The sequence below is a fragment of the Lissotriton helveticus genome, chromosome 4_1 (genome assembly GCF_964261635.1).
Source record: "Lissotriton helveticus chromosome 4_1, aLisHel1.1, whole genome shotgun sequence".
NCBI classification, from domain to species: domain Eukaryota; kingdom Metazoa; phylum Chordata; class Amphibia; order Caudata; family Salamandridae; genus Lissotriton; species Lissotriton helveticus.
This window is the reverse complement of record NC_136063.1, coordinates 626,903,535-626,931,048: the sequence shown is the minus strand read 5'-3', so window position 1 is coordinate 626,931,048 and position 27,514 is coordinate 626,903,535. Positions and strand designations below refer to the sequence as shown.

The following is a 27,514-nucleotide window of genomic DNA, read 5'->3' as shown; positions in this document are numbered from 1 at the left end:
CTTCATTAACAATATATGGCTTTTAATCATTTTTTTAATTTGACCAATTTTTTTTATATATGATTAGAAAAAGGTAAAGTATATGTTTGAGTAATATTGTTCTTAAGTGTGTTGTACAAAAAGAAATATAATTATTGATATTTTTATGTAATGCAAAGGTTTAATGATAATGCTAATAATTTTTTTATGTAAATTGGTTATTTTTTTATTATATTTTGTTATTCGTGCCATTGTTTACTGTACAAATCATTTTATAAGTGGTATGTTATTTGAATATATATTTATTGTATTTATTATAAAAAATATATTTTCCATTGTAATTATATAGTTTATCATCATGTATTTCTAAGTATAGATTTGATAGTAACTATGAATTTGACTATTTGTATTTAGTATTATTTATTAAATATTATTATAATTTTTTGGGAGTGTTAAAGATATAGGGGCCTATTACAAAGTCAGGGAAACCATCTCAGAAAAGGGACCGACCGACCTCTGGTCGGCGATCCTGCCCGCCTAATCATGATGCAACCGAACACTGTTCGGTTGCATATTCCCATTCCTCTATGGGAGCTCATGTTATGGCTGTAAATTGGCCGTAACAAAAGCTCCCATATTGGAATGGGAATCTGTGTTCATCCCTTCACCGTGGGGTAGGCACCCCATGGTTCCTGCCCAACGTTGTAGGGATGAAAGGGGGATACCATAGGTACCCCCTCGGTTCCAACCTGGAGACCACACAGCCAAGGGGGCCCCTGCTAGGAGCCCCCATACCCGCTTTCCGACAGGCTTTCCATGTCGGCAAGCCTGACATCGAAAGCTTGCCAGATACCGAGTATCTTAATCCCAAGGGTGGTAAGGCCACCCTTTGTAATTACGGGTCGGCCTCCTTTTGGCCGTCGGAAGCCAGTCAGAATGACCAGGCCATTTAGTTTTCAACCACCAGCATTGTAATGCAGCTGTCAGAAAATAAACTGAGATGCAGCCCGGAGCCTTTCTGGGCTGCATCGTAATTGGCCCCATAATGTGTTAAATTTATTGTTTAAAGCTTAAAAACATGTATTTTACATTGGAATGGAACTAGTAATGTAATTGCTTTAGTGTCCAACATTATCCCCTAGTGGGTCACATTGGAATGGCAATAGTAAATCTAACTCTTTAGTGTCCAACACGTTCCCCTAAATGGCTTATAGTTAAGTAGGAATAGTAAATGTCGCCCCTTTAGCATCCAAAACATTTCTCTAAATTGCTTGACTTGAAGTTGGAATTTATATTGTCATCCCTTTAGTGTGAGCCACCTTCCCCTGCATGGTTTAGGTTGGAGTGGGAATTGTAAATGTCACCCAATTAGTGTGCAGCGCCTTCCCCTACATGGCTAAGGTTGCAGTGAGACCTTTATACGTCACCTCTTTAGTGTCCAAAACTTTCCCCTCAATGGGCTACATTGGTGTGCAAATAGTAAATGTTACTACTTTCGTGGGTAACACCTTCCCCTAGATACTTAAGTTGGGAGTGGGAATAGCAATTGCGATCCCTTCAGTATACAACATAACCCCAAAAATGGTTTTTATAGTAGTGGGAGTAGTAAATGTAACTATTACATTTTTCCCATACACTATTATTATTGCCTTTTTATAGCATAATTGACACTTTTTTTAGTTTAAAATTTTCCTTTATTTAGATGTTCATATTTTATTTAATGTACATACACATACATATTTTTAATAACATAAAAACTATTGTTAATTGTTTATTTTTCCAACTTGTTTTACATACTAGTATTCCACACATTTTCCTAAAACACATATAATTATTTTCTTTGTTTTTCATATTTGTTTGAAAAAGAAAACATGTTATATATTGTTTGTAAATTTTTCTCGTATTTGTATTTGTTAACATTTTTCAAAATATGGAAAATCATTTTAACCATATAAATTTGCAATACATACATTTATTATATAAGAAGTTTGATATACGTTTTAAAGTATATTATAAATAGTACTAGATATAAAGTTGATTGTTTTTATATTGCTATTTATTTTATAGTTCATATATTTAAATATAATTCATACCATATTTATTGACATTGTTTATGTCTTTTATAACATTGTTACATATTTTGTAAACTTTTTAAAAACAATTTTAGTTAAAGTTACTTTATGTTCTATATGGTAGTCTTTTCTTTGTTTTCATCTAGAGACCATTTTGTTATGATAAGTCTACTTTTGTTGTCCCTTAGTGTCATTTTTTGTTGTATTGCCCAACAAAAAAGAATAAAACTACCAACAACTAAAAATCGAGCAATCAGTAAACCAAATGAAATCTAAAGTAAGTATACAAACCAGTACATTGTAGGACATGCTACAGTGTAAAGTTACATTCTTTATAGACAACAAAGGTGTACACCATTAAGAAACAGTAGCAAAATCCCTATTATAAAACTCCTCAATACCTACAAAGTAACGCATAAACCTTTGCAAAGGTCCACCTCACCATACCTTAAGAATTTTCAAAAAATATATTAAAAATATATTTTTATACATCAGATGTATAAAATAGAAGTACCATAGAAAGTAAAAAACTGATTAAAACATGTAATAATTAATAAAAAAAACAACACAGAGGAAGAGGTGTGGTGCAGCGGCCAGTGCGGCTGACTCCGGAACACAGAACTCACGGTTCGATCCCCACCAGCGGCAGCAGGTTAGCCCAGCACCATGTGACTCTGAGTAAAAGCTTGTTTTTTCTTCCTGACGGCCCCCAGTGCCTTGAGACCCTTAGGGGTGATTAGTTCAAGCGTAACAAATACCAGGTTATTTATCACATCAACAATCACAAAGCATTGCCTTAGAAATAATCACAAACCAAACCAGGAAAATCCAACACATCGAAATGTAAAATAATACATTGCAATTACAGCACATGCACTAGATGATAAAAATATAATCCACCAAAAAAGCCCCCACAAAAAATAAAAAAGTTAAAAAGTCCAAGGTAAATGCAGTAATCCAAAGTCATAAGGAGCTATAAAAACCCTAAAAAAATGTTTAAAAAGAAATGCCCCAGAAAACTCAGAAAATCAAAGGATATAAAAATTAAAAATATTAATTTACCAGAAGCCAAATTAGTTTCCTTAACCACATTGGTGCTAAGGCAATTCCCGCTGGGTGCTGAAATTTAGATGATCCCATTGTTCATGACAAGGTCAGCTCGTCATAAGCACAGCTCCAGTGTACTGCGTGACGAGCTGACCTTGTCATGAGCATGGAAGGGGTTAAAAAACACAAAAACCTCAGGTATTTGAGAAAAAGTTTGATCCGTGAAAACTAAAAATACCCACTTATACTAACTGCGATGTTCAAATACACCATAAACATATAATTACAAACACAATGACCAACAATTACAATATCTAAAATAACACTACACAACTACCAAATTCTTAGTAGGCCTGATGCACATCACAACCAAACAAAAGAACACAAACTACATCTAACTAACCTACAACATCTAACTAACCCACACAATCAAAATGAACACTGTATATCACTTTGACTAACTCTACCTACATCCCACTACCCCAAAACCATTAAAAAACTTAGAAAAGGTATCCAAAGATCAGCAGCAAATGGGCTTCCACAAATTTCTAGTGTGTCAGTTGGGTTATCCCTCATGCGGCTTGGAAGGTATTGTGCCACCCTTCTACTGTGTTGTTTTTTTTGGCTCCTTGAGCTGTGGTGATGTCATAGACATTCCACCATGGTATTTGGAATATGGGTTGGCATCTGTGTCAGGCGCGATGCAGTCTGCCAACCAAAGTGTCTTCAACAAAGTCCACTAGAGGACTTAGTTTGTGTTTATTTGTTGATAAAAGGTCCTTTTTATAAGTAAGCTGTAAGGGTTTACTACCTCTGTTACAGGGACATAGACTAGTGCTAATAGTTTTTAGGGCTTGGGCCTACGCCACCACGAAGTGGGGGGCGGAGCTTCTGAGCTCTTATGCGTTCAAAAAAAAAAAGAATTCAGAAAGGGGTCCGGCTGGCACATTCCTTAGTTTTTTATGGCATCTGCCTAGTGATTCGTCTTCGCTGTGGTGTCTATTTAGTAGCGTTTACGTGATAGGCTATATGTAATGTACGCGTGCCCGATTTGGCATATTTTCGGCGGTTTCGCGCACGGCAGACTTATTAATCTTAATTAGGAGCTGTCAGAGTGCCCGTGTAATGCAATCCAGATGGTGCGAGCGCGTTCACCATTGCATTGCATACAAAAAAGTCATCTGATCTCTTCAGAGAGTGTCCGCAGGCGCTGTACGGGGCATTTTTTTCCAGGCGCGAGGGGTCTTTGTAAAATCGTAGACTGTGTCCAATGGCTGTCCTGTCCCGCTGCCAGTGCATAGCCCAGCTGCAAGAAATACTAACTGCAAAAGGCAAGACACACGTTACAGATGCGTGCCCGCAGTTTCCCTGGCAGTCTGCCCTCCCATTCTTCCTTTAGAAGGAAGCCTGTGAGGCCACGTGCCCCCCCCCCGGGCTAAATCTGGAAGATGAGCTCACCCCAGGCAGGCCTTGGGTTTGAGTTACAGGCCCGCCGGCTGCTGAGGGCGCCGTCTGGACATTATCCTTGTCAACTGTCTTTCCTCAGCAGCCGCCTGGCCTTAGCGTCCCCATGCTGCGCACGGGATCAAACCCTCTGTTTTGTAGGATTACATTTATTTGGGAGCTTGTGACCGTATGCTGTGTGTTGTCTGCAGATATTCGCAAGTGCCACAGTGTGTGCGTGGGGTCGAGGGGTCAGGGCACACGATTATAGGATATGCATTTCTAAGTGACTTTTTGGATGGAGGATGTGGCGCAGCGCCCACAGCTGCCGATTTTGGAGATTGGGAACCTGGCTTGAATCTCGGCGTCGGCTCAACATCCTGTAATCTTGGGCAAATCACTTAATCTCCCTGTGCCTACCAAAAATAAATGTGTCCTTGTGTAATGTCTATGCTCATGTAAAGCACTCCAATACCTTTGGGTTGAGTTTGCACTGGATAAAACTGCAAACAAAAAGAAAACGGAGCATGTTTGGAGGTGTTAAATAACCAACCATTGGAGGATGGGCTAACACTTCAAACAGTGCGGCAGAACGATGCTTAGGGCCACCAGAAAAATCCAAAGTGATTGGTGAAACTTGATAACAAATAAAACAAACAAGTTATAATACATGTGACACAATTTTTCGTCTACTGACCGCTCTTTAAAAAGGGAAATGAGTAATTTTACAACTAAAAAGTCGCTTTACAGATTTCAATGGAAAGCACTTTAGAACCAGTTTTCTTAAAGATTTCAGCAACCCCCTTTGACACTTTTTTTCTGTGAAATGACAGTGAATTTATTAAATATTTTAATTCCTTCTTCAAGTGAGTAGAGTAGTGAGTAGAGTAGTGAGTAGTGAGTAGAAAGTAGTGAGTAGAGTAGTGAGTAGTGAGTAGAGTAGTGAGTGGAGAGTAGTGAGTAGTGAGTATAGTAGTGAGTAGTGAGTAGAGTAGTGAGTAGTGAGCAGAGTAGTGAGTAGTGAGTGCAGAGTAGTGAGTAGTGAGTAGAGTAGTGAGTAGAGTAGTGAGTAGTGAGTAGAAAGTAGTGAGTAGAGTAGTGAGTAGTGAGTAGAGTAGTGAGTGGAGAGTAGTGAGTAGTGAGTAGAGTAGTGAGTAGTGAGTAGAGTAGTGAGTAGTGAGCAGAGTAGTGAGTAGTGAGTGCAGAGTAGTGAGTAGTGAGTAGAGTAGTGAGTAGAGTAGTGAGTAGAGTAGTGAGTAGAGTGTAGAGTAGTGAGTAGAGTGGTGAGTAGTGAGTGCAGAGTAGTGAGTAGTGAGTAGAGTAGTGAGTAGAGTAGTGAGTAGTGAGTGCAGAGTAGTGAGTAGTGAGTAGAGTAGTGAGTAGTGAGTAGAGTAGTGAGTAGAGTAGTGAGGTGAGTAGAGTAGAGTAGTGAGTAAAGTAGTGAGTGCAGAGTAGTGAGTAGAGAAGTGAGTAGTGAGTAGAGTAGTGAGTAGTGAGTAGAGTAGTGAGTAGTGAGTAGAGTAGTGAGTAGAAAGTAGAGTAGTGAGTAGTGAGTAGAGTAGTGAGTGGAGAGTAGTGAGTAGTGAGTAGAGTAGTGAGTGCAGAGTAGTGAGTGCAGAGTAGTGAGTGCAGAGTAGTGAGTAGTGAGTAGAGTAGTGAGTAGTGAGTAGAGTAGTGAGTAGTGAGTAGAGTAGTGAGTAGAGTAGTGAGTAGAGTAGTGAGTAGAGTAGTGAGTAGTGAGTAGAGTAGTGAGTAGTGAGTGCAGAGTAGTGAGTAGTGAGTAGAGTAGTGAGTAGAGTAGTGAGGTGAGTAGAGTAGAGTAGTGAGTAAAGTAGTGAGTGCAGAGTAGTGAGTAGAGAAGTGAGTAGTGAGTAGAGTAGTGAGTAGTGAGTAGAGTAGTGAGTAGTGAGTAGAGTAGTGAGTAGAAAGTAGAGTAGTGAGTAGTGAGTAGAGTAGTGAGTGGAGAGTAGTGAGTAGTGAGTAGAGTAGTGAGTGCAGAGTAGTGAGTAGTGAGTGCAGAGTAGTGAGTAGTGAGTAGAGTAGTGAGTAGAAAGTAGAGTAGTGAGTAGTGAGTAGAGTAGTGAGTAGAGTAGTGAGTAGTGAGTAGAGTAGGGAGTAGTGAGTGCAGAGTAGTGAGTAGTGAGTAGAGTAGTGAGTAGTGAGTGCAGAGTAGTGAGTGCAGAGTAGTGAGTAGAGTAGTGAGTAGAGTACTGAGTAGAGTAGTGAGTAGTGAGTGCAGAGTAGTGATTAGAGTAGTGAGTAGAATAGTGAGTAGTGAGTGCAGAGTAGTGAGTAGAGTAGAGTAGCGAGTAGGACATCACAGGCAGCAGCTGTGCAAGCTTCTTACACTCACAAGGAGACCACAGGCAGCTGAGGTGCAATCTTCTCCCACTCACAAGAACGACATCACAGGCAGCAGCAGTGCAAGCTTCTTACACTCACAAGGAGACCACAGGCAGCAGATGTGCAAGCTTCTCACACTCACAAGAAGGACATCACAGGCAGTAACAGTGCAATATTCTCACACTCACAAGGAGATCACTGGCAGTACACACCACATGAACACACTCCATAACACATAGCAACAATACATTGGCATTTACAATGCCATTAGCTCAAACTCAAATAAATCCGAGCCCGATTGCATTTCTAATGCTTGTTTTTTATTTCAAAGGCAAACAGTATTTTGCATATTCTACACTTAGGCAGATTGATGGAGATGTCTCCAAATGTTTTGATTAAAGTGGTAGCACCTTCCTTGAATGGCTATGTGTGTGGGTACACTTTGAGTATTATGGCATGCTCTAAGTTGATTATTATTTTATGTGGGCAGTGGTCGCTTGTTTTAATTCTAATTTTGTTTAGTAGATTGTAGCAAGTGCTACTTTGTTTATTAGGCAGCAAGGCATGTATGCAGGGTATATTGGTGTATTGATATTCACCATGTATAGTAAATATCTGAGTGAATATTTTGGGGTACATTTTGAATCCATGTTTGACATTGGCTTAGTCTTAATAAATTTTCTGCTGTGGCAAACATAGGAATCAATTTTTCATTATTTAAATTGTCATATATGAGGAAGAGTTCAATATTGCATGTGGGGGTTAAGTTCTCAGGTATTTAGATGTCTTTGTATCTTCTTGGTGCAGCAGGAAAGTCGCAGGTGGCTGGTGTAGTTTATGCAAGTAAGCATTTTAAAGTGGGTATAGCTGGTAGCTGTCCTGCGATGTGTTCAGGTACCTTAGGGAGTGTATCATTTAACATTTTAGTTGTTGGCTCTTGGGAATTATTGATTGCATCTTTTAAATCTTGAGGTTGCATGCCTTACTTCGATTTTGATTGCATTTGGCCAATCTCCACAGAGGAATGAAGGCCGTCGCAGACTGGATGAAGGACAGCAGACTGAAGCTGAATTCAGACAAAACGGAGGTCCTCATCCTCGGACCCACCCCATCAGCCTGGGATGACTCCTGGTGGCCCACATTGCTAGGCACTGCCCCGGAACCCACCGACCACGCACGCAACCTGGGGGTCATCCTCGACTCCGCCCTTTCCATGACCAAGTAAGTCAACGCCGTCTCCGTGTCCTGCTTCAACATCCTCCGAATGCTTCGCAGGATCTTCAAATGGATCCCCCCCGACACGAGAAAAACCGCCACCCAGGGCCTCGCCACCAGCCGACTCGACTACGAGAACGCCCTCTACTCAGGAACTACAACCAAGCTTCTGAAACGACTACAACAAATCCAGAATGCCTCAGCATGACTGATCCTCGACATCCCCCGACGCAGCCACATCACACCCCATCTGAGAAGCATTCACTGACTCCCCATCAACAAGAGGTTCACCTTCAAACTCCTCATCCACGCACACAAAGTGCTACACAACACTGGACCTACAAACCTCAACGACCGACTCAGCTTCCACACCCGCACCCTCTGCTCTGCCAGCCGCGCCCTCGCCTCAGTTCCTCGTATCCGGAAAACCACCGCCGGCGGCTGATCCTTCTCCTACCTCGCTGCCAAAACCTGGAACGCTCTCCTGGCCTTCAGAAGACTTCTCAAGACCTGGCTCTTCGATCAGTAGCAGCCCCCCTAGCGCCTTGAGACCCTCATGGGTATATAACGCACTTTAGAAATACAGTGATTGATTGATTGATTGATTGATTGATTGGGGAGGTTGTGTTCTCTCACATAATTAACACCATTGTTTATCATGGTAGCCCTTCTGTTACATGAATTTGAGTAGTATTGTGTGCAGTTGAATTCAACATTCTGGGCGCTTGTGTTTTCTCGGCTGTACGTGCAGCCCATGTGCGAGAGTAATTGTTTCCTTTTCTGTGAAATGATATATCTTGCTCTTTCTGTCATTCTGTCTGGAAATATTTTAATAAAATATTTAACAATAGAATACTACTCATTTTAATGTTGCATTGGTAATGTTCATAAAATATTAAGGCAATTGGTGTGCATTTTTCAATTACATATCTGTTGTTGATTGTAATTAAATTTTTTTCACCATTGAAAGTCTTCTAATGTGAATCAGGTATATATTTTAAATGTTTATTTGTTGGCAGTTTGCATAGGTTCAGGGTGTTTAGTTTTATGTATTACTTTTAATGTTTAGGTGACATCTAAAAGTGGTTTGTTTTTGCTTATTTTCATATTTGTTTGAGCGTTGCATTTTCTTGCAGGTTTTATAGGTTGTAGATGGTTTTGTACTGCTTATGTCTCTAATTTTAGGACGTGCATGCAGGAGCTTGCCTCCTGGATGGATAAGAACTGCTTGAAATTAAATGGCAGCAAAACGGAGGTGATGGTGGTGGGAGGCAGTTCCTCAAGCTGGTCGACTGAGTGGTGGCCCCCGGGCCTGGGTCCCACCCCTAAACCTTGCAATGAGGCTAAAAATCTGGGGGTCTGGGTTGACCCGGCTCTTTCTTATAAAGGACACATAAGAAGGGTAGTTGGTAAGTGTTTTGCTGTTCTGAAATCGTTACGTAAAACACTGGACCTTCTACCAACTGGGGCAATAAAGACCATGGTACATGCACTCATTACCTCACGCCTCGACTATGCTAATATTCTCTATCTAGGGGCTACCGTAAAGAGTCTGGGTCGTCTGCAGGTTTTGCAGAATGCCGCAGCACGGCTGATTTCGAACCTGCCCAGGAGGGCAGCCTTTAAGAAGGCTCTCAGCGCATTGCACTGGCTTCCAGTTAAGCAAAGAGTGGTATTCAAGTCCTTATGCATGTGTCCTCGCATCCTCAATAATGCTGGTCCCTCCTATTTGAGTGACCTGATTACCGAATACGTGCCCAGGAGATCGTTGAGGTCTAAAGGAACTGGGCTAGTGGTGATCCCCAACTTTAAGAGAGTCAGGATGGTTGGCCGCTCCTTTAGGGTGAGGGGCGCTCAGGATTGAAACAAGCTCCCACAATACCTTAGGCTGGAAAGCTCTGCGAGCATGTTTAGGAAATCGCCGAAAACCTTTTTATTCGCTAGCAGCGAGAAGTGGATTTACTGAGGAGTCTCTTGTTGCTTCCTTCTCACCCAGCGCGGGGACACGCCGAGATGGCGTAACCATTACGCTCTATAAATGTTTTTTATTATTATATTATTATTATGTAGTACCTACAGATTGGTATATAAATAAATAAAGAGAGTTTGATTAGATTTTTTTATTTTAATGTTTCTTTTAAGTAACTTACTTTCAACTTTGTCACACTTAAAAGTGAAGGCAGTTTTTCATCTTGGTATTTTTCTTAGCAATCTGGCAGAGTGCTGTTCTCTCGCAGCTTTTGAACCTTTATTACGGGTTTGTGGGCCCATAGGACCTCGAAACCTGTGGTGGCAGTACGACCACCACTACCACACTGCGGCCCGCCTGCAGTATTCCGACTGTGGTGGTCATGTAGAACCGGCTTTTGGAGACCCCTCCCCACTAGGAGAATCAAAGCCAGCGGTGCAGGGGACACCTTAGAATCTACGGATTCTTCTTGCATGAATCATACATTACCAAAGAGACCAGGACAACCAGCCGTGGAGGGAGGACAAGTTATTTATTAGCTCGAGCTAAGGACAGGGTCCCAGAATGGTACAAAGACAATTCTATGGAGACTGCTGCTTTACTCCGCAGCCTACACATATTTATAGCACTAGCCATGCCCATTTGCACAGTACAAGTTCCTTATTCAGATAAGTTCCTCATCTGACAAGTTCTTCGTCAGCCTTGTGTGGTGCAATCGTGACCAGGGGAGATCTGTCTCTGATTGCACAATGTACGCAGCCCCGTACTTCCTTGCCCAACTGGTGTGGTCATGGGGCACAGCCTCGTGCTTCTTCTATCAGTTGGTGTGGTCACAGTGCACAGCCTCGTGCTTCCTCTATCAGTTGGTGTGTGGTCACAGTGCACAGCCTCATGCTTCCTCTATCAGTTGGTGTGGTCACAGGGCAGTTGGTCGTGACAGGCTGAGTTGACAACAATGGACAGGATGTGGCTGAGTCTCTGGCACAACTGGGGGGATGAGGCACACAGGAAGCTTCTTGGAATTGGCTCGACCACAAGGAGCGGGGAGGGTTGTGCAAGTTTCAACAGGGACGTGGAAAGCAATTCTTCACCAGGTTGCCAAGAGCATGGCAACACAAAATGGAGTCATGTGGATCATTTTAAAATACATTTCAACAGTCAGACTGCCAAGAGATCCCGCTGGGCCGGCAGTCTGCAATCGACTGCACTATGCTGGCAGTGCTGCTGCCGGCACGGCCAAGCATATTGCAAGCTGCATTTTCATCGCCCTTTTCATGATGGCGATCCTGTATGCCACACTGTGCAGGAAGGTACAGTCAGTGGTCTGTCTACAGCGGTCTGTATTATAGGCTCTTCTATGAGCTTTGTAGACCGCCACAGTCTGACCACCACAACACTGCCCCCAGACCAGGATTTAACTCCTGATCTGGCAGGCAGAAACACCATGGGTTTGATGTTTTGAAATGTATTTTAGTAATTTGTATGTGTTTACAGTTTATTATATGGCTATAAAAATGCAATCTTCTAATAAGATGATTTATTTATTCATGCAGTTTAGTTTCTTTTAATCTAAACTCGATTAATTGTATATTTTCCAATATTTGATTAGATTGTTTGCTGTTTTAGTGTGCTCCATAATGTGTGTATCAATATTGTTGACATTTTGCAGATTTATAGATTTATTTATAGATATCAATATTTTAGATTACAATATTTGAGGTTTCATAATTAGTAGAAATATATATTTGTAACAGCAATATTGTGGTCACCGATATTTGTATTTTTGTTAATTAAGTAAGGATGGCAATTTTTTTGTAAAGATTATTATTTTCTCATATTTTTGGGATTCAATATTGTTTTCACAGATATTACATAATTGATCCCAGCCCCAAAATCCAATCCCTCATCTCTGATTACACCAGCTTGTAGGAGGCCTTATTTTTAAATTACTGTAATGCGATGTGGTAGTAGAAATGAGAGTACGTGTAAGGTCCACATTGGTTCAACTTTTTGGCAATTAATTGGTGTCACACATCTTGCAGTAATGCTCATGAAACATTTATTAGCTGCCTAGAGCAAACTACTTAGAAAAGGGGTCAAAAAAGCCTAACAAAAGTAATCTACAATATATTTTTGAAAGTTGTGACTGAATGAAAATGTTGTCTAAACACTAGAAAAAAAGGCCAGATCAGTTAGTTAAATTATGGTTAGGACAGTTTGAGTTATCTTTCCTGAATGACCCCCGCAATGGATTTGAACCTGTTATGTCTTCTACATCTAGTGTACATCCATATGCGATGAGACATCTTTCTTTTTGACTTGTCAACTGAAATTCTTCAACTGAACGAAGAAACAGTCTTCTTATCATGCTAGACCAAAAAAACTCTGGAACTAGCAGCTTTTGAACTAAAACCTTTAGAAACCATCATGTTATTTTGTGGTTAACTAAGCTAGACATTGATTGTCGTCAATATTTAAACACCTTAACATCCGCAGAATAAAAGACCTTTTAATATATATAATTATGGCATGTAAATAAATGAGCAGCTACCAAGGCCATCATCACCCATAGGACCCTTTGGGGTTTATTCCAATGGCAGTCAGGCGAGCGTCACACCGCCATCACATTGGGAGTGGGACATCCCAACAAGTAGTCAGTGGTCTCACCCTTCAGATCAGGATGCATCCCTTTTTCTATTGTGGCTTGTGATGTGGCCTGGGAAAAGGCTGCAGCACAAGTCATAATAGAAAGAGGGATGTTTTAAAACATCTATGAATCATGTGCCAGGTGCAGCGCATTGGTGTTTGGGGGCACCACATGTGCCCCCCAGGTCACATCTGGGAGGCCTATGGGGGGGACGACCCTGCCAGGGGCCTCGAAAGTTAGTTTCCAGTAGCCTTTCCATGTTGATTGGGCCACCATGAGACGGCTGTCACAAACTGGCATCCTAATCCCTATAGTGGTGCCTCCATAGCACAGTCTCCATTGTAGGGAATGAGGCTCTGACCGCTGCCACAATGGGTTCCTTGAGCCTGTTGGATGCTGTTGTCTTTCCACCCACCCCCCAAATCAGTCCAAATACCGGTATCATAATCCTGTATCATATGGTCTGTAGGTGGCGGTCCGGCCGACATCGTAATCGGGCGCTTAGTGTTTTCTAGTGTCTAGTTCGACCCTCACAAATTTTTTGAGTATTACTTTCTTAGCATTTTCTTCTAGGGAAAGTCTGCATTGATTTCTCATATAAACAGAAAAAAAGTAGATAGAAGGTTCTATACTGTAGTTCAAAATTCCCTTAGATTCCTTCTACCGTTAGTAAGTAAAGAAACAAATATTATAACATTTTAGATGTATTTGTTAGAACTAGGCAACGACTTGTGCCTACTGCCTAAATTTGACACAACTCAATGCTTATGTTCCTTGTAATCGAAAATAGAAGATATTTAAGGGTTGATTCCGATGTAGTTTGGAAGGGCTCCAAATCGGATTCGGGTTTGCCGAAGCAGATCCGGAACCCTTGTTTCTGACCGAATCGTACACACTTCCCAATGACCGATGCCAATGCCTGGGAACCATTAGGGCTGTCCGAATCAGTTCTGAAAGCCATTCGGACAGTTCAAATCTTTCGGAGCTGAATTGTACAGCTCTATGGTCTCGGTTTCTGAGCGAGCAAGTGCGATGACTGATTCACTTGGTTTCTCCAGAACAAATCCGCTGCTGGAACCTGTCTTTGGGAGCCCATAGCAGGCCCCCCTTCATCCACGGCCTTCCGAATGGGGCTCGCAGTGGTACCAAAGGGACCCACCTTTCCAACCATACACAGTGTGGCAGGCCAGGTTGCAAGGTTTTCCCAAGCCACCCCTTTCTTCAATGGGAGCCTGTGTTCTCTTACAGAACACAGGCTCCAATTGAATTCAATGGGAGTCCAGCCGAATCATATCCGGAAGCATCCGGATACATCCAAATCATTCGGTTGGACTCCCCCGATCCGAATCGCACAGAACGCATTCCGGAACCGATTCTGTAGGAATGCTTTCCGAACAACATCGGAATCAGCCCCTAAGCGCTTAAGTACCTCCATCACTCAAAACTATCAGATGACGAGATCCGAACTGAATGCAATACCAAGGCTCTTTGTCGTTTCAAAAGGCAGGGGGAAATTTGAGATTACTTATTTCTTTCTAGTAGTTCTTGGACAGAATGAATCTTCACAAAATATCTGAAACTGTTTATGGAAGCACTTTTGATTAGAGTCCCCTGCAATATTACAAACCTGCATAACATCGTGCCACTATCTAAAAATTCCCCAGTACCCAGCCCTCATGTCCTATTGACATTTTGAATTGTAGGGATTGGGATAAATAGTACAGACGTGGCATTTAAAAAGTGTATGCTTTACAACAGAGACTAAGAACTCAAAACAAAAAACTTGACACATGAACTTGAAACACCCTTTAGGATTAGTAATTCAGAGGAGTCGAGAAATCATTATCTTTGAGGTACTGATGCCAGGAGGTAAAGACAATTAATCTTTAATTCCCATACCTGCAGCCATAATTCTTTGAATAATGATTCTTTCATTCTCATTCTCTTAGTATGTGAAATAGTACAAGTCAAATTGGTCATTTTGAGTATGATGGCAGATGGTAAAGCTTTAAAAGCCTTCATCTATGAACCATGGCAGAAACATCCCACAACTGGCTTTCAGGATTTTGAGAAAAGGATAGAGGTAAGAACTAGGCATGGGGTCACTTTATAGAAGTTGAATTGCTTGTTTGACCCCTCGCCATACCTAGAAGACAAACAGGGCAAAGCAGGTACTATTTTTGTGAGTTGTATATCTCTGTTCTGACATGTGAGTGATCCAGCTCATTAGCTGTGAATTGAGAAATTCTCAGATGTCTGTTGCTGAAGGCTTAGGGCTCATTTAGGAGTTTGTGAATATAATGCAACACAGCAAGTCACCTTGCTGCGCTGCACTGCATGACAAGGAAAGGGCAGGACTGCACTGTATTTCATAGAATACGGCGCATTCCTGCTCTTTCCCATGTGCTGGTGCACAATGGACTGCTTAGCGCTAAATCAGGCACCCTTGCACCATGGTGCAAGATTGTCTTTGTTGCATGGAGGATTGATTTTGTGCAGGAAGGTGTCCTGGGAGGAATGGTCCTCTTTCTATGTGTGCTGCAAAATGCAGCACACGTGAAAGAGGAAGTAATTTTATGCCTCCCCTGGGAAGGTGTAAGATTTTGACACATCCCCAGTTTTACAAGTTCTAGTAAATCTGGGGAAGCGTTAAAATCCATGGAAGTTGCATTGGAACACCCAAGCAACACCAATAGAATGCCTACCCAGGGCAGAGTAACGCAACACTGCTATTTGTGCTGCATTTCGTTATTGCAAAATTTTGAAGCCACCCAGAGCCATGCAAAGTGGCTTTCTGTGGTTTCAAAAATCGAATATATAGGTTAGCTTTGCTCTTGCACCACGCGTCACCAATAGGCCCCTAGTTGTCTACATTTTCAAAACCCTCCTGCATTACCTACCTTCTGCTCCAAGCTTTGTTTCTTTTTTTCATTATTTTTTCAATGTCTTTATGTGAGGTGCAAGCATCAACACACTGCTACCAGGTTCTTCTTTTTTTCAAAACCTCCACCCTCTCAGCACTGCTCTCCACATTATTTGCCCAACCCACTACCATTATGGTGCTGTATTATATATACAGCACACTTTCACTGTGTGGGCCACTGCACACCTTTAAATAAGTGCGGCATTCGTAAACAGCAACAGTGTGTCATACTATAGTGAATGCGCTACCCCCAGGGCAGCCCCGAACTCGTGCTGCCCTGGGGGCAGCACATTCAAGTGAAATACTGAGCGGCTGCTTTAAAAGTCGGTCGGTGTTTCACTGTGCAGGTGGCAACCCACTTGCACTTTTAAGAGGGGAGAGAGAACTCCTAGCAGGCCTGCAAGGGGATGTCTGGGGGTACCTGGGACTTCATCTCCCTGCTCCAAAGGGGTGCCATCATGGTGTGCAGTGGCAGTGCACCACCTTTTTGTGGTGTACTTTCAGTGCGCCCCCTGACAGTTTATTTCCCTTTGCGCCAACGTCCATAATACTGCACAGACGCAGATGCAAAGTGTTTCCCTCATTTGCATGGGTCTATGCCCCCATGCAAATGAGGGAACAACCCCTTGAGATAGAGCTGGCACTACATCTGCACCAGTGCTATCTGTATTACAGAAGGGTCTGCAGTCCCTTCTGTAATACCAAAGTGTCCCTGCTGCGCACAAAGCAGGCTCTCATGACCATTGTGCCCTCGGGGCACTTCCTGTAGTACGGCACCTAGTGTTATTTCTTTTTTTAATTTTTTGTAAATAATCTGTAAGTATGCTTTACTGAGCCACTGGCTTCTTTTCCTTCTATTCCTTTCCACAGAGTTTTTTTTAACATGATGAAACCCATTGAAAGGTTGCCACTGCGCCTGTGTGCACATACAAAAACAAAAATACAAATAAAACTCAACAAAGCCAACACGTTCTCAGGAAAGTCTTATTGGCTTTGCCCCGATTCTTTGCTTTTACTTTTCTGCTGATCCTTCAAAAAAGAAATGAATGTACTCTAAAGTACCCTTTTGTGGCGTTACACATGTGTGATTTTCTTTTATTATCTGCTTAATATTGAAGTACCTCTAGGCTTGTATTGTCTACAAAGAAAAATATTCTGACAACAGGAGGCTTGTAATATATATGGATTTTTTTCAAAAGCAGGAGCCGTTTGAAGCACTTGAAGAATCAAAGCAAGCAATCTCTAGGTAAAAAACATCCCTCTGACACCCGTTCCATTGGCGTGAACAAAAAATCAATAGCAACTGGACCCCCAACTTATTTTAATGGAGCTTCTTCCTGCACTTTCATCTTTATCTGTATTAGTTTCGGGCACCGTTGTAGTTTCTGTGATCAAACGACTGACGAGTATATCAGAACAAGTGTGTTTAGCACTCATATTAAAACCTTTGCTTTTTTACCCGATTTGTGCACCAAATATGACCTTGAATCTCTTGAACTTTTCACCACCAAATGCCTTTTGCCATTAGAATAATTTATTAAAAGATTAGGTATAATTTTCAATCAAATATTCATTATTAACCAGAAGTACACTTTCCCGTGTACATCTATCAGCAAGGTTAACACATGTATATCTACTGTGACTGTAATAGGAGATTGGCTGCAGTATTATGCATTGCTCTCGATGTGTACACATGTATTTATTTAGTAGTGGGTCTTCCTTCAGTCTCCGTGGCTATCCTCTGAACCGAAACCCACCTCCCTTAGAGCAAGAACAACCTGCTTGTGTTAGTGTACACATAAAACAGATCTTGGTTTCAAAAATACTTGTGTTTACCGCACACAAAAAATACACTAAAACATTTATTAGCAGAAAACACCGACAAATATATAAATACACATACATAGTTTCACAGTTCCGAGAAAACAATGTCATGTGCTGTTTCAAACAACTGTACCTGGTACAGCCGCCACACCACACGCATACAAATGTAAAATAACAGTGATTGGAAGTTTGTACATGCTTCCTTCTTTTACAGGCAAGTTGTTCCCAGAATTTCTCTGGACCCCGCGGAGAGGGCAACTGTCAGGGCTGTCAATCCTGGCTGAGAAGGATTGAGGAGGACAATGCCAGCTCTGTGCTCGGGCTCAGACAGCAGACTCAAGCGTTTTCATCTCTCTTCCAGCAGCACTGTGGGACTTTTGTCTTCCTTCACTCTGAAAAGAGAAAGGAACAATTATGTTACAAACATTCCTTCACAAGGGTTTCATTATCTGAGTTATGCTCAGCCAGGGAAGGGAACAGATAGAGAAAAAGAATGTTACAGAGCAGTTTCACAGTAGGCAAAGCCACCCTTCCCCCTCGATTTGATTTTTCATTGAAAGCAGGATTTAGCAAAAAACATACATATTACAGCAAGCAATTAAAATGCACTTTGGGAAAATTGAATGTACCAGCGCTTCATTGGTTTTTAGCACTTCTTTGTATAAGCTGTTACGTGAGAAAAATGTCTTTTTCAAAACTAAAAAGTGAAACATCAGAAAAAATATTAGTTTATCAGAGCAAACGTGCCATTAGCATGAGAGTGTATTTTCATTATATTCTGTGCTTTCACTAATTGCTGTGAATGATGAGCGTTTCTAGGACCTGCGCCATTTTATCTCAGCCTAAAACAACAAATGACATCACAACTGGAGGACTGTTCTGTAGTGTTTCCTTCTGTCTATGCACTTTTGTAGCTCAGTGAATTGATTAAGGCGTACAGGAGTTTCAGGTAAACATCATATATACATACTCATTCAGTTTTTGAGAAATATGATTCAGTCAGTCTCTTCAGTCCACTTCATTGTGCTTTTAGATGTACTGGCTGCAATTTTCCTTTGTGAAAAAGAAGCGGACATGTGCCTCCCTATACACTAACCAGATTTTGAGCCGTGATTTCCTGCAGGTGTCCTGCGGTGCCATAGCAGGTGTGCAATGGGCCCTCCTAACCCCTAGTGGGCAATAAAACAAAGCCATAATGTGCGTGTGGTGGCTTTCTTTCTTCCCTGAACCTTGGTGCTGCTGCACAGAATTGCGGAGTAATGGTACTTGCATTGTAATGGTATGAGGAGTGAAGGTATGCGGAGTGAAAGTTGCGAAGTGAAGGTGTTTTACCGCTGCACATGATACACTAATGGGGGGATTTCGAGGGACGATGCAGAGGAAAAATTAAATAGATATTTAATTTTCCCTCTGCATCATCCCTCGAAATCCCCCCACATGTGGCCTCACCGTTGTTACCTGCACGGACCGCTGCCACACTAATGACAGCCACACACCTTGGCTCGTATTACAGCTAGGGTGCACTTTGCATGTTTGCACCATGGTGCACCTTAAAGCAGGCGCGCAGAGTGCAAACATGGAAAGCACGGCCTATCAGGAAGAATGCGCTGCCCTCTGGGCAGCTGGAACTCAAGCTGCTCCGAGGGCAGCACATTCAAAGAAATACAGAGTAGCTGTTGAAAAGCTGCTCAGTGTTCGTCTGTGCAGGCGGAAACCCAACTGCACTTTTAAAAGTGATTAGAGATCCCCTTGCAGATGGGTGATGTGAGTGACTGCACCCGCCCGCAAGGGGATGTCTGGGGGTCCATAGGAATCCTTTTCATCCCATTAGAGGGCTACATTTAGAAGGCACACTGAAAGTGTGCACCTTTTTTGTGTCTCACTTTCAATGCTCCTTCTAAAAGGCATGCTTGCCTCGGCGCCCATGTCAATAATACGGCGCTGGACCTAAAGGCAATTCCCATGACGGTGCCTGGAAAACAGGCACCAGATTGGGAACAGCAAAAAGTTCCATATTGTGCCCCCCTGAATGTATCCCTATGGTGGGGTGGCCTTGGGTGCCCTGAAGGGCCTCCTTTGTTCCTGAACCCCCAGCCTTGTCATGGCAGGGCTCTGCCATGAAAAGCCTGGCAGTCCAGGAAGTCGTAATATGCGGAGTGGGACTGCGCTAGTCCCTGCTCACCATATTGCATTGTGGGCTCCTGCGCCATCACCAGGGAATGACTGTTCGCTGGCACAGCCAGCAGTCCACCGCTGCAATTACTTTAGAGGTCGTAATACGGTGGACCGCCACTGCTGTGCCACTGCGAGTCTGGAGGTAGGAAAACCGGCAGACACGTAATCAGGCCCTTAGGTCCCTACATGAGGGATTGAATACTCTGTTAGTTACAGGGTAATTCAGTTGGATTTTGAAATCTGGAACTCACTCCTTAATTAACTTAAATCACAACCAGAAAGAACTAACCCTGTGCCCATCTGTAGCAAATATGTATCTGGGAGCGATGCTACCAAACAAAGATAAGGCAGCCACTTTTCATGTAATTCATAGTTTTAGGCCAAAAACATAGATATTAAGCAGCCTTTTCAGTCTGCAGCACCTTCAGACACATCCGAGTCATCTGATCTCATACATATAACAACAAATGTGAATATACAGTCCCAGAAAACAACGAGCTGTTGGCTAGAGGCTGTGGATGGCTGAATGCCTCCCACATCACACGTGGTTACTCATTGTTAGACCTGGGGGTGGTCTTTCCTTAAACTCTTTGCCTTCACCCCTCCTATTTTTCCTGAATTTGTTTTTGTTGGCGAAAGGACTCTGTGCACTTTACCACTGCTAGCCACTGCTAAAGTGCTTGTGCTCTCTCCTCTAAACATGGTATGATTGGCTTACACCTGATAGGCATATTTAAATTACTTATGTGACACTTGTAGAGTGGTATCTCTTATATTCAGGGCCTATAAATTAAAACCTTCTAGAGGGTCTGAAGCACATATTGCGCCACCCACTTAAGCAGCCCCTAAAACATGTCCCAAGTCTACCAGTGCAGCCTGAATGCAGTTTTAAACTGCCATATCGGCATAGCCGTATAACCCCCTTTCCAAGCCTTAAACTCACCTTTCATTGTCTATAAGTCACCCCTAAGTTACGCCCTATCTGCTCAGAGCACACGATGCATTGTAATTAAAAGGTTGGCCATGTACCTTTAAGTTTGACATCTCCTGGCAGTTAAAAACTTTTAAATCCATTTCTCACCAAAGAGAGGCCTACCTCTGATATGATATGATAAAATTATTTATTAAGCGCACGTTCACCAGCGGTTTGTTGGCGCTAAACGGGGGTGCGGAGCAGCGAAAAGTTATTAATTAAAAGACTGGGAGAAGAGCCACGTCTTGAGAGATTTTCTAACCAGTGGATAGGAGGGGATTTGGCGTAGCTCGGGGGGGAGGGTGTTCCAGAACTGAGGTGCCAAGAATGAGAAGCGTAGTCCACCATGTTTTTTCCCTTTGAATGAGCAAGGGGTCAAAAGGTTCAAGCTAGCAGAGCGAAGCACACGAGAGGGAACATAGCGCTAAATTCTGTTGGCGATAAAGGCGGGTCCATGATATGACAAGGCTCTATGGATCAGGCAGCCTAATTTGAAGAGACAGCACTGAGCAACTGGGAGCCAATGGAGACTTTTAAGCAGGGACTTCGCGTGGTGAGATTTGGGTTGGCCGTGAACAAGTCTGGCTGCTTGATTCTGTACCAGTTGTAGCCGGTGTAATTGATTTCGGCGTAGAGAGAGTTTGCGTAATCAATACGTGACATAACTAAGGCCAGGGTGACTTGGATGAGGGCCTCAAAGGAAAGAAATCTACAGATTTTTCGGATCCTGCGTAAATGGAAAAAACAGCTGGAGACTACCGAATTAATCTAGGTCTTCAAGGAAAGGTCGCAGCTGATTGTGACACCAAGACTTTTGACGGAACTTACTGGAGAGGTTAGAAGTCCCATGGAACGGGGCCAAAAGTTAGAGTTCCAAGGATTGGCTGAGGACCTAGTAAGTACTAGCTTAGTTTTATCAGGATTAAGTTTTAACTGGTTAAGATTCATCCAGTTTCTAATGAAGGTCATGGTTGATTGGGGGTTCTCTATTGCGGAGGGTGATGAATCGATAGTAAAGACAAGCTAAAGGTCATCAGCGTAGTTAAAAGTGACTACTTCTCTCTTCCATAAATCTAAGATCAGTGGCAAAATATACAGATTAAAGAGAAGGGGAGAGAGGGAAGAGCCCTGGGGGACCGCACAGAATAGCCTTTTTCTCTCCGAGGTGAAATTGGAAAGGCAGACAGCTTGGTAGCGGTCACTTAGGAAGGAGATGATCCATTTTAGCAGAAGGCCCCGGATGCCGGGGCTCTCACATAGGATAACATTTGGTTGCCTTAATACATTTAATAAGTGCTTACATTTGATTGAGAACATATGAGCATTTCATGTTTGGTGTTTGAGAAATTGTAATTAAATACCCTCTTTAATGGTAAAGTCAGATTTTAAGTTACCATTTTGAAAATGCCACTTTTAGTCACTTTTCTGGGTGAAATTGGTAGTTGGACTTTGCTTATTCCTACCAGACAGCCACACAATACAGGGATTATTTGTGCCTGGATGGGCCATCAAGGATGGGGCAGAGCTAGAAACAGCCAGGATAGGGGAGTCAGGAAATTTCTTGCATCTCAAAAGGAATTCTCTACTTTGAAGAAGGTGCCATGTACAAATATATTAGACCCCAAAGACCCACTATTCAGTTCACTTCCTGTACCCACAGAAGGACTCCCGGAGGACTGCCCGCAGTAATGGCATGCTGTGCACTACACAAGACCCCTTTACTGCACCTGAAAAGACTGCTTTGCTTCCTGGATCCTGCCTTGAACCATCAAAGGCCTGCCATGCTGCTTGAGCCCTGCTTCGTCACTTTAACCCAGGAATACCAGAGTGACTACCAGGGCAAGTTGACTGGCCTCTGATCACAGCCATGGGGATATAAAAGTCTCCAACCATCTTGAACCCGCACCTGCACTCAGACTGAGCAATTTACGGCTAGAAACTGCTCTGACAACCGAGAGAAGACTGGAACAAACCTGATTGTCTATCTGCCCGAGGTGATATGCTGGTTGATCTGACTTTGTGGCAGCTCCCACTACGTACTTCTCCATAACAGCAAATCCTGTTCAATCATCTTTCGGCAAATGAATATCTGTCCTCCTGGAACTCTCTTTCCAGGTTCGTCCAGCTGAAGATTTTCAATTTCCTAAAAACTTACTATGTCTGATTGTAGAAATCTTCACTGTGACTACATCTCGAGTAGTGCTTCCTGATAGTGATGCTTCCTCCTCAGACACTGCCTTCAGCCTTGCCCAGGTGAAAGGTACCTTTGTTGACCAATTTTCTTCAAAATCTTCTATGGCTACATCCCAAATAAGCTATGAGCTTGATAAGGCGTACTGCCTTCAATTATCCCATTATAAATCTCTCACCATTACTATTGAGTTTAAGACACCCCAACAGTGTGTACGATTTACTTTGGAGCATAGGATCCAGAGATGTATCATCATGATTCAACTAGGTACACTCCCTTTAAAGGCTATTACAAGAAAATGAAGTGACCTAGATGAAGTTAGAGGGGTATGTGATGAATGCAAAAACGGACCCAGGATTTAATACATGTTTTATATTTATGCTCGAATACGGAGGTAGTACAGGCTAGAAATCGTTTTTTTTTAAAACCCATTGTTTTTAGATATAACTTCCTCCTCTACAGACCTGATCGCTTTTTGAAATCTACACCGAATGAATCCATTTGTTATAAATTGTACTAATTCATGAAATCTGTTTTACTCATGTTTTAAAAGAGATATTTATAATATGGCTTTAGAAAAATGTTATAAAAAGAGATGGAATGATGTATTTAGCTTAATTGTTGATCTCCAAGTGATCTAAATCAATAAGATAAAATTGGATTCTAAGTCCAAAGGTAAACTCTGGCCAGACCAATCCGACTCAAGCTGTATTGCGGTCAGCCCTATTTTTTTACTTTGACCAGGTCTTTCACAACTATATGTCTGCTATTGACGCTTTGATCTTTTAAGCACTAGTGTTTACCTTAAACTTTAAAAATTCATAACTCCAGTTCTACTGTTTGGGTTTTTGTTGTTATGGTGTCAAATCGTTAATTAAAATGTACTCCATTTTATCGAAATTGGTGTGGGATTTTTCTTGTGTTGTGTTTGCAATTTATTACCGTTTTCTGGTACATATATACTTCACACATTGCTTCTTAATTAAGCCTGCCTGCTTTTGTGCCAGGCTACCAGAGGGTTAAGCAGCTTGCTAGTTTTGTGACTTTAGTGGTTCACCCTGACAGGGTCTGTGGGTGTTGATGAGGAGAGTTAACTCCCCACACAAAAACACAACTCAATTTCTCACTCTCACCATCTATGGTAAGCAAGGGTGTGTGCACAATTGGCACTCAGTGGGCAGACAGGCAGTCATATTGCATGTAATCAATGGGGTAGAAGAGATGAAATGCTGATCTGACATTTATATTGCGTCCTAAATATCATTTACAGAACTACCATCCCATTGCCTGTAGATTCTTTATTATTAACATCAATGAGGCAATACTTTTGTAAACAATATCTCAGAGATAAAATGTGGTCAGATGATATTTAGTCTAAAGTGATCTAGTGGATAGTGTTAAAAACTACTATAGAATGGAGTTCAATTAGAATGAGCTCAAACATTTTTACAATTCAAATCACCAGCACCAAGGGGTGAACACAGAATCATAATATGGGGTTGAGCAATTTAGTCTTGTTCATTCAAGGCAACTACCTTTGAAATACTTCCTATCTCACCCTTGCATGTGCAGAGTGCAAGGCAGGCAAAGGTGTGAGCCATGACCTCACTAGGGCTTGCCCAACCGGATTTGTCCACATTTGAGAACTGAAGAGGGACCTGGGGAATTAATTCACACTCAAAACTTGGCTTATTTTAGCCTAGGGGAGTTGGCTCTTGAAAGGTTGTATAGTTTCTCCTCAAATTGCAAATGTTAGTCTTCCACTTCATATTTGGCTCATAAGGTGTAACTGGCCAACAGTAGACCCTATCTCACTAATTCCATTACCTTACAGTGGCTCTGAGAGATGCTCCACTATTGCTTTCAGGTTGACAGTTTGTTGATAACACCCTGGTAGCTTGACTGTACCTCCGGGATTTGTGATGCAGTTCACTTCTGGGTGAACGCTGCATGGTGTTTATACCCTCATTGTATAGCAGTGCCCCCAGGGACCTTGTTATCCGTTGCTTCTGGGTGACTCATATAACTTATATATATACTGGTTGTTTATCAGTGTCTCTAGGTGTTGAGTTGCTGTTGCTTCTGGCTATAGTCCCTACAAAGTACTGCATGGTGGGCGCCATCTGTCCACACGCCAAGCACTTTATGATGGTTTTAACTTTAGAATATTGACCAAACCTAAATGGTAAGTGTATATGGCTGCATTTCTTCTTACTGCACAATACCTCAAACATATCTTATGCAACAAAGTTTACACCATCTAGTTTGTTCCACTTCTTTGACTTCTCGCACCTCATCCAGCACCTTGCAAAATATGTCAAAATGCATTCAATAAAAACCAGCAACACACTCTGAACTGGTTGTAAAAAACAATGCAAATTGGAGCCTTTTCTGTCCTTGTCAAGGTAATTAAGTACTATAAAAATGCAACAGCACAATATAATCACTGCTTATGAGACTGGAGCCCACGTAATCGCCAGCACAAGCCTCAGCCGTTCATCAGTATGTGCTATGTATGTGATATCAGGAAGGATGAATGAAGCTGGGGGGCTTTCGAAAGCAGTAGATTCAGATACAGAGTTACACCTCCAAGAAAACTGCAGATGCCCAGGGTCCATGTTGAGGCTGATCATTGGCCTGTCCTCCACCACTGCTTAGTTACAGACAGTTGCCTCTTTTGTATGGTGAGGATCAACAGAAAGAGGCAGAAAGGTGCCTGCTGCTGGCCTTTGACTGTCATGCTGAACTTGGAGCCACCATGTTACTGTTGTTGGTCTTTGGCACCTCAACTGGGGCTGGCCCCGGGCTGGGCGGAAAATTCGCTCCAGACATTCTTGGAGTCTGATCCCACCCACACTCCTCTGACAGTGTTTGCGCACATTCCTTTGCCTAAAACTCTGGCCATTCTCAAATCGCCTAAATCAGGGAACCCAGCTGACCCCTGTCTTGCCAGGCAGTTGACAGCTGTGGCGGAGGTAGTTAACCAGAAGTTAATAATATCATTAATTTGTCTCTGCAATCCGCCATGGTTCCTACAGAATGGAAACAGGCTAAACTACTCCGCCTGTTAAAAAAACCTTCATTTAACCCCAACATTTTGGCTAGCTACCGACCAATCTCACTCCTCCCGGCTGTGGCAAAGGTTTGTGAGAAGGCAGTCTACAAACAGCTGTCTGAGTTTGTCTGGCGCTCTCCACCCGGCCCAGTCCCGTTTCGGGGCCTCATACAGTACAGAGACGGCATTGGTCGAGATGAGGGAGGCTATTAGGGAATGCCTAGATTCAGGCGACAGAGCGGCCCTGGTTTTACTGGACCACTCTGCCGCATTTGACACGGTACCTCATCGTCAGCTACTTGCCCGTGTCCAATATCGGAATCGCGGGCCAGGTATGGGATTGGATTGATCCTTTTTGGCTAATAAAACACAGCAAGTGTGGTTGCCGCATTTTTCATCAACACCGAGAAGTATTACCACGGGTTCTTTTATGTCTATGTGACACCACTAATCTAGCTGATACCCAGCTGCTTTTCACATGGAAAAAAGATGATGTTTCCCTGGACTCAGCAAGAAACTGCATGACGGAAGTTTTTAAATGGTTAGCACAGGCCCAACTTAAACGTAACAAGGATAAGTCTGAGGTTCTCCTCTACGTGTCCTTCACACAGAATTTCAGGGATGACCTGTGGCCCGTGGGCTACCCTACACCAAAAACCATGGGTCGCCCAGTTAAAAACCTGGGGGTCTGGTTTTGCGGGGACCTCAGATTCCTAACACAGATCAACAAACTGGCTGGAGTGTGTTTCGGCACATTGAAACTCCTCAAGAAATGTCTGCTGCTATTGCTTAAAGCGGCAAAAGAAATGGTGACGTGGGCTCTCATTCTTTTGCGGCTAGATTATGCCAATGCCCTCTACATCGTCCTCCCCCGCTACCTGCTAAAAAAGTTACAGATCATCCAGAATGCGACCGCTAGAACGCTACTGTGTATTCTGGGTAGCTCAAGCGTTAAGCATTTTCTTCGTGATTTGCACTGGCTTCTGGTTGAGCAGCGCATTCAGTTTAAGTCATTGACCATTGCCCATGGTGCTCTCTACAAATCAGGACCTCCGTATCTCAGGAGGCGCTTCGATTTCTATGTGCCGTCTAGACATCTCCGCTCCACGGGACAATGTATTGCTGTTATTCTACACCACCGCCTCGCCAGAATGGGAGGTAGCTCTCTCTCTGTTAGGACAGCTATGGCCTGGAACAGCCTGCCCTTCGAGCTTAGGAACAACCATGACCTTAGGCTGTTTAAAAAGCTGTTAAAAACCTTGCTCTTTCATTAGTCTTCTTGCCGCTGTACTCTCCTCCGCTCCCCTCTGAACAGGATTTCGCGCCGGGACACTTCCAATTATCCGTGCGCGTTACAAATGGCGGATAACATAACATAACAGTGATCCCAGAGACAGATTACTTCTCTACAAAACAGAGCTGCATAACACGGCTGAGGGTGACAACTGAAGGGAGCTCACAACTGAAGAGAGATAACCCAAAAACTACACTCAGTGCATTTTTTCACGTTGTCTTAATTGAACAGAATTGTATAATCTTGGTCCAAGACTGAAAACTGTTTGCCATCACTAGTTCATAAATTAAATCAGGGGACAATTCAAATACCTAGGACAATGGGGCGAGGGTGTTTTGAGCCACGTATCTATTTATCTTTTGTT

At 42.6% G+C, this 27,514-nt stretch overlaps 1 protein-coding gene across 1 annotated transcript in view; it reads right to left on the bottom strand.

The window, feature by feature from the left end:
* Positions 1–17,486: 17,486 nt before the first annotated feature.
* The window catches only part of CA8 (carbonic anhydrase 8 (inactive)), a 698,424-nt gene continuing 688,396 nt past the window's right edge, over positions 17,487–27,514 (bottom strand). Inside the window, exon 9 of the mRNA XM_078685647.1 lies at positions 17,487–17,854. The gene's annotated coding sequence lies outside the window, so the exon portion shown is untranslated. The remainder of the gene's footprint in view (positions 17,855–27,514) is intronic.